We start from the raw sequence: 7,868 nt of genomic DNA on the forward strand, positions 1-7,868 counted from the left end.
GTTAAAAATCAAGAAATAGGCTGGGGAAATGATCAAATAATAAAAAAAAGAACCTGACCATAGAAAGTTACTATGGTGACAAGGAAGATCAAAACACAAACTCAAAAGAAAACAACAAAGTCAAAGCAGTTACATCCAAAGCCTTTGACTAGATCACAACAAAATGTGGCAAGTCTTCAAAGAGATGGGAGTACCCAATCATTTTAATTGTCTCCTGAGGAACCTGTAGCAGGTCAAGAAGAAAAATTTGAATCCAACATGGAACAACTGATTAGTTTAAGTTTGGGAAAGAAATACAAGGTCGTATATTGTCACTTTATATATTTAACTTATATGCAGATTACATCATGTGAAATGCCAGGCTGGATGAATTAAAAACCAGAATTAAGGTTGCCAGGATAAATATTAACAATCTCAGATATGCAGATGATATCACTCTGGTGGTAGAAAATGAAGAATTAAGACGTCTCTTGAGGAAGGTGCAAGAGGAGAGTATAAAAGCTGTCCTGAGGCTTGTTTAAAAAAAAACCCCTAACATCATGGAATCCAGCTCCATCACTTCCTGGCAAATAGAGGGAGAAGAAATGGAAGCAGTGTCAGATTTTATATTTTTGGGCTCAAAGATCACTGCAGACTATGAAATTAAAGGATGCTCACTTCTTGAAAGGAAAGCTATGGCAAATCTGGACAACATACTAAAAAGCAGAGGCATTACCTTGCCATCAAAGGTCCATATAATCAAAGTTATGGTTTTTCCAGTAGTACTGTATGGATGTGAGAATTGGAGTATAAGGAGAGCTGAGCACCACAGAATCAACACTTTTGAACTGTGATTCAGGAGAAGACTTTTGAGAGTCCCTTGGACAAGAAGGAGATCAAATCAGTCTCTGACTGTTCATTGGAAGGATAAATACTGAAGCTGAAACTTAAGCACTTTGGCCACATGATGAAAAGACAAGAGTCATTGGAAGACTAATGCTGAACAAGATGGCAGAGGATGAGAAGGATGAATAGTGTCAAGGAATCAATGAAAGTGAGTTTGGACAGAATTTGAGAGATAGTAGGATGGAGAGGGGTTTAGAGTGCTATGGTCCATAGGGTCATGAATTTGGACATGAATGAATGATTGAACAGCAATCCAAACAACTAATTAAGAAACAGGAATCTAGCCAACTAATTAAGGGACTGGCATCTAGTCAACTAATTAAGGGACAGGCATCCAATCAACTACTTAGTCAACAGACATGTAAGCAACAACTTATGAACAGGCATCCAAATAAGTACTTATGGGGGCAGGGATCTAAACAACAACTTATGGGACTGGCCTCCAGCCAACTAATTAAAGGACTGGCATCCAGTCAATTACTTAGTTAACAGGTCCCTAAACAGACAGGTATCCAAACAACTAATTAAGGGACAGGTATACAATCAACTACTTAGTCAATAGGCATCTAAACAACTACTTATGGTACCAGTAGCCAGTTAACTACTTAGCGAACAGGCATTTAAACAGCTCTTCATGGTGATGGGGTTAGCAATATTAGCAAAAATTGTGTTGTTAGCAACAATTGTTTCAGCAGCAGTTGCTAAACAATGAAGAACCCTCCCTGCCTCCACCCCAATATCCTAACTTCCTCATGTGCCTCACTAGAGCCACAGGTGTGTCCAGGAACTCAACCATATCCATCTAGTTTTAGACCTAAACCACACCTTCTGGTCTTAGCCATAGCACAAAAACCAGCCAATAAGAAAGCAGCACCAACAGGATACTGAGCAGGATGTTGACCTCAAAACAATAGAAGGGACTTTCCCTAAGTAGGCACCTGCGCAGTAATAACATAAACTATCCTTTAGGTGAACCTATGACATAGACAGGCTTATTATAATATCATTACCATATATTAATACCTTTCCAATGGGCTTTTCTGTATACATTCTGGGTAGCCACACACACAGGTCCACCAAGGGTAGGACCACTCCTACCCATTATATAATTAAAATATATTTTAATATTTATATATTCTGTTATGCTAATGACATCATTTGCTCTATAAAAATCTGTCTTGTTTTGTTAAGCTACTAGCTTAAGGAGTCTAGCCCACTGTGAGAGTGTAATTCTCAATAAATGCCTTTGCTTGGTTTGGAGATGGCCTGAGTCTATGAATTCTTTCTAGACGACCCTTCAGTACACCCTGGCACCACAACAATGGGACTGGCATCTAGTCAACTAATTAAGGGACAGGCATCCAGTCAATTACTTAGTCAACAGGCATCTAAACAACTACTTATGGTACAGGCATTTAGTCAACTATTTAGTCAATAAGCATCTAACAACAACTTTTGGGACAGGTATCCAAACAACTATTTATGGAACAGGCATCCAGCCAATTAGCATATAAGTCAAAGGTGGGGAACCTTTGACCTCGAGGCCACATGTGGCCTTCTAGGTCCTTGGGTGCGGTCTTTTGACTGAATCCAAGTTTTACAGAACAAATCCTTTTATTGAGGGGATTTGTTCTGTGAAGTTTGGATTCAGTCAAAGGGCTGCACTTGAGGACCTAGAGGGCCACATGTGGCCTTGAGCCCGAAGGTTCCCCACCCCTGATCTAAGTAACAACTTATAGAGATCTGGGAAGATGTCAGAATAAGGCAGGAAATTATCTGGCTCTCCCAAATTCTCCCACAGGTAATTAAAAATAATACCTCAAAGTGAACTTAAAAATGGTAAAAATAATTCACAGTTGAGGTAAAGCAGTTGTCCAGCCTAAGACAACTTAAGAGGGTGTTAGGAAAGATCTGAACTCCTGGGATGGTGATCTAGCCTGTTATGTTTGTAGTTGACTCAGTAAGCTCTGTTTTGTGATTTTCTCTAGATTCATCCAGCAGCGTGTAAGTAGGAACAAAAGCAGCATAAGGTGGGAGTAATCCAAGACTTAGGTTTGACAGGGAAAGATGGGTGATAGATTAAAGCAGCAAGGGACTTAAGAGAAGAGGATAGTGTAGAGTTGAACTGGTTTTTCATGGGGTCCAGATAGAGAAGAAAGAAGAGTGTAGTCAGTGTATTGATGATGGTTTAGGAAGACATTGAGAGGTGAAGGAATTGGAAGTCATGGTGAGGATGAAGAACAGGATTATAATTTACAAGGCAGAGGGAGAAGTGGGATGATAAGAGATTATGAATAGATAAAGGAATTTCAGAGTTTGTGTACATGGCTGATGGCAAGATAAAACACATGGCCATAACTGTGGGGTGGAGGAGCAAGTCTTGGGAAATGAGCAAGTTGAGGCACTAAGAGGTTATGGTATTTGAGATCAACATATATGGTGAAGTAGGAGGGCAAGAATTGGGCACAAGATATAGACTGTGAGTCAGGCACTGAACTTTTGGAAAGAAAGGGTGTCCTTAGTATTATAGTTGCTGCTGGAAGACTATAGCTATTAGAATCTTAGGGGCTGGAACAGTGTTCACTTGTTCTTGCCAAGGAATAGAGATAAAGCCAAGGTCCAGAGCAAATGATCTTGTGAAGGAGGAGGAGTCCTTTGGGAGGCTAGAAAGGAATTTGCATGCTTGATGTCTCTTTTGTCCAAAAATGGACACCTAATCTCAAGGGAATATTACTCTGGCTTCTTAATAAGGATCAAGATGACACGAATTTCAGATCATAGAAGTTTGAGTCGCAATGCAGCTTAGGGATGATCTAGTACAACTTCTCTTTTTACAGATAAGAACTCCTAAGTAAGAGAGCTTTAGTAACTTGTCCAGAGATACAAAGTAATGGTTGAAGAGCCAAGAGCCATAGATTTGGATTTAGAGCTGGAACAAATTTTGGAGGTCATTTAGACCTACCCATTCATTTAACAAATGGAAAAAATTGTGTCCCAGAGAAGCCAAATGACTTTGTCACTGTGATATAGGCAGGAAGCAAAAGAGCTAGGAATTGAACCCAAATTCTCTGATTCTGAATTCAGTGCTTTCACATCACATTCAAGCTCTCTTCACTGGAGTGGAACCCTGGACAGGACTCTATCTTTGGACACTGCTGTAACACTAATCTCAGTAGCTTTCTTTGTATAATAAATATATACTATCTGTAGTGATCTCATCCAGTCCCATGGGATCAATTATTATCTTTATACAGATAAAATATATACATATGGATATTAATATATGTATGTGTGTATATATATATATATATAGATAGATAGATAGATAGATAGATAATATATATAGACCTATAAAGACAGACAGGTGATAGATAGATAGATAGATAGAATCCAAAAGTATTTTGACAGCCTTGAGCATTGGGATGAATCTAGTAAGATGAAATTATAGGAATATAGTCTTGCATTTATAAATAAAAACTAATTTCATAAATATAAGATGAGGAAAACATAGTTACTCAGCAGCTTTTTTTTTTTTTATTAAGAAGATCTAGGACTCTTCATGGACTGCAAGCTCAATATGAGTCAGCACTGTGATGTGGCAGCCAAAAAAGCTAATGGAATCATGGGTTCCATTAAGACAGACATAGCCTCCAGCCACAGGGAGGTGCTATTCTAACTGCACTGTGCTCTTCTCAGGTGTCATCTGGAGTTATATATTGAGTTCCAGGCACTACAGTTTAAGAAAGATATCGATAAGCTAGAGTGTGTACAGAGGATGGCAACCAAGATGGTGAAGAGCCTAGAGTCCATGACATGTGTCCCAGCTAGGGTGTCTAATCTGGAGTAATGGATCATTCCAAGCCTGATAGTTCAAATAGATGATCTTTCAGGTGCTGCTGCTCATCCTCATCACTGCCTTAAATAGGGAGACTCACTATGAACTGCAGGGATTTGGTATCACCCAACATATGGACTAGATTATTTAGATCTGGAGTTCAGTCCTTCCACTTGAGATGATGAGTGTGGAGGAGATGAAGCCCAGGATTTTTAGCCTTCCTTCTCCATATTTGGTCATTTCTTTAGAGGGACCATTAAGTTTCTTGTCTTTTTTTTTTAACTGTCTTCCAATTTTTTCTTTTTATTTACATAAATAAAAGGAGTAGGAGCTTACGTCAGGCTTTGCATGTTCCTAAGATCAGGGTTGTCCAGGAATACCCCTAAAGCCATGCAAAGTACTCTATGGGGAGATAAGTCAAGATGGCAGAATAGAAGGTAGAAGTAAAGTCCAATGGCCCCTCATATCTACTCCCCAAAATCCCAGGTAACACACTAGACTGAGTCCTGATTAAGTAATATAAGAAAAAACTGAATAATTTTCTGACCCAAGTTGACATTTCAAGATGCAGAGAGAACTCTGTGTACACAAGGAACATGCTGTACATAATCTTCCAATGCAAGTGGTGGTGGTACAGGCAGTGGGAACTGAACTAGGGTTTAAAACTTTATATGAAGGCAAGAAGTCCTGGATCTAGCTCAGGTCCTGACACTGGGAAGGGAGTAGAAACAGGTACTAACTAGCAGTTCTGTTACTCTCCAAAATAGGGTTGCAGATTTGGTGCAGACTGAGGAGGGGACATGTGCCTAGTGGTGGCCATCCAGGCAAACAGGGATCATGGGACTAGGTACCAAGAAAGGAATAGGAACTGAAGCAACCAGCAACTGTGTGACTCTGAATATGGGAGCAGAGCAAGGTCTCAGATATATCTACAAACCCACAGTATAACTTAGGGACTTAGGCAAGGAACTTAGACTAAAGGAAAGCCTATAGTTCTATTGTTCTGGACCTGCAGAACTGATGGTGGTTGAATCTACTGGGGCTCCAATTAGGGCAAGCACATAGTAGTGTTCCTCAGACCCATATCCAAGTCAGGAACTTCTGAAACTTGGACTTGGAAGGTATGATCAAACTTTATCTTGAATCAAATCTCAGAATGTGATGCCCATATTTGATATTACCTCCTAAACAGACACATATTCTTAGTATTAAAGGTCATACTATAAAAACATTAGAAGAGAAGCCTATCATATACCTTTCACAGCTATGGGTAGGAGATGTATTCTAAATCAAATAGGGGATAGAAACAATCGCCAAAGATAAAAGTGGTAACTTTGATTACATGAAATTGAAAAGCTTCCGCACAAATAAAATTAAAGTGCTAAGGACAAAAAAGGAAGCAGTCAAATGGGAAAAATCTTTGTATCTCTGATATGGTTTTGGTATCCCAAGCATATAAACAATTAACAGATCAGCTCCTGGATAGAGGAGCAGCAGGACCCAAGGGAGTCAATTAATCAATAAATATTGATTAAGTGCCCACTATATGCCAGGCACCATGTGAAGTGCTGGGAATATGAAAAGAGACAAAAGATAGCCCCTGACCTCAATGAGCTTACTTTCTAATGGTGGGAGACAACATGCAAACAAATATATACAAAGCAAGCTACATACAAGATGAATAGGAAATAATTAGTGGACAGAAGGCACTGGAATTAAGAATTTTGGAATACAATTTTGTGTGCCTACTTTGACTATCAGATTGTAAGCTCCTTGAGGAAAGGAGGCTGTCTTTCTTTTCTGTATTTGTTTTGTTTTGTTTTGTTTTTGCTGGCATTTGACACAGTACCTGGCACATAGTAGGCACTTGAATATCTATTGACTTACCAACTGACTTCATGTACAACTAGATTGTGCTGCCTTGGAGGCTAAGGATTATGTTTTACCATTTTGACTACCGTGTGGTGCTACTAGATGCTAACTTTATCCTATTCACCCGGAGGGATAAGTGGCAAATGAGTCTCACATCAGCCCTCACAATTACATCCCTCTGAAAAAAAGTACTAGGAAAGTACCACACTTTGTATAGTTTTCAGAGGGCAGCCATCTTCTAAACCCCAGCTTCACTTTCCTCTCAGTGGCTACACTGTTTCATCATTCCAAGGGCAAATCTGCTAGATTTGCCCAATTAGGGTGACTCTGAGCTCCCACCTCCTAGTCTGGCCCCACTTTGTTCCTGACCTTACTATATATTCCTGAGCCTTGGGCAGATGACCCTACCAAAATGGAGTTGACCCCCGACAGGAAAAGGCAGTTTTGTTTGTTACTGTGTATTGTTTACTTTTGGCATGTAAACAACAAAAAGTGATATTTAAAATAATAATAAAGCATATCATGGGTGTTATGCCCAAAGAGTTTCTTGGAGCCTAGCAGCTCCCATATGGTACCCAGGTCACTACGAAGCAAGGACTGCTGGAAAGATCAAACTTAGTTAATAGTTGATATTTCTTCCTTGAGCAAAGAAGTGCAGCTAATAAAAGAAAGGTTCCCACTGATATTTGACTCTTGCCATTCTATGAGACAAGTCACAGATGATGATGGACCTACTCTGGACTCTAGTCTTGGCTCCTCCTCCTGGCACAGGCCATATATTCTAGGCTGGTGCTGACTCAGACCAGCCACCTAGAGGTTGAAGATATTGGAACCGAATGAGGTACTCACAGATCATCTAGCAATTATCAAAAAGTAATTTGCTTAGCCATAGGAGGGGAAGGAAATTAAACAAAGATAAACATCAAGATCACTTCTAATTAATTCGCTGAGTGAAGTTAACCTGCCTCTGAGTTGCCAATGGTGGTCCACTAGCCAAGCATCAAAGAGAGCACCTGGAGCTCCTCATGGCTAGTGTGTATCCAGGTCACCAGAAAGTGTCATCAACAGCTTCAGCCTTTGGTCTCATGAGCTAATTGTGTCCCAGGAATGGTTTCAATACCTTTAAAGGAATAATCACTCCAACTTACATAGGGGAGGGTATTGCTCCAACTTCAGCAGGGACTGAGCCAGTGACTTTCTAGTCAATGTCTCATGACTAGTCAGGGTTGCTAAGTGCTTCTCACTACAGCTAGCTCATCTCTTGTGCAGAAGAGGG

This window comes from Vombatus ursinus, unplaced genomic scaffold (genome assembly GCF_900497805.2).
Source record: "Vombatus ursinus unplaced genomic scaffold, bare-nosed wombat genome assembly UNPS02014948.1, whole genome shotgun sequence".
Taxonomy (NCBI): domain Eukaryota; kingdom Metazoa; phylum Chordata; class Mammalia; order Diprotodontia; family Vombatidae; genus Vombatus; species Vombatus ursinus.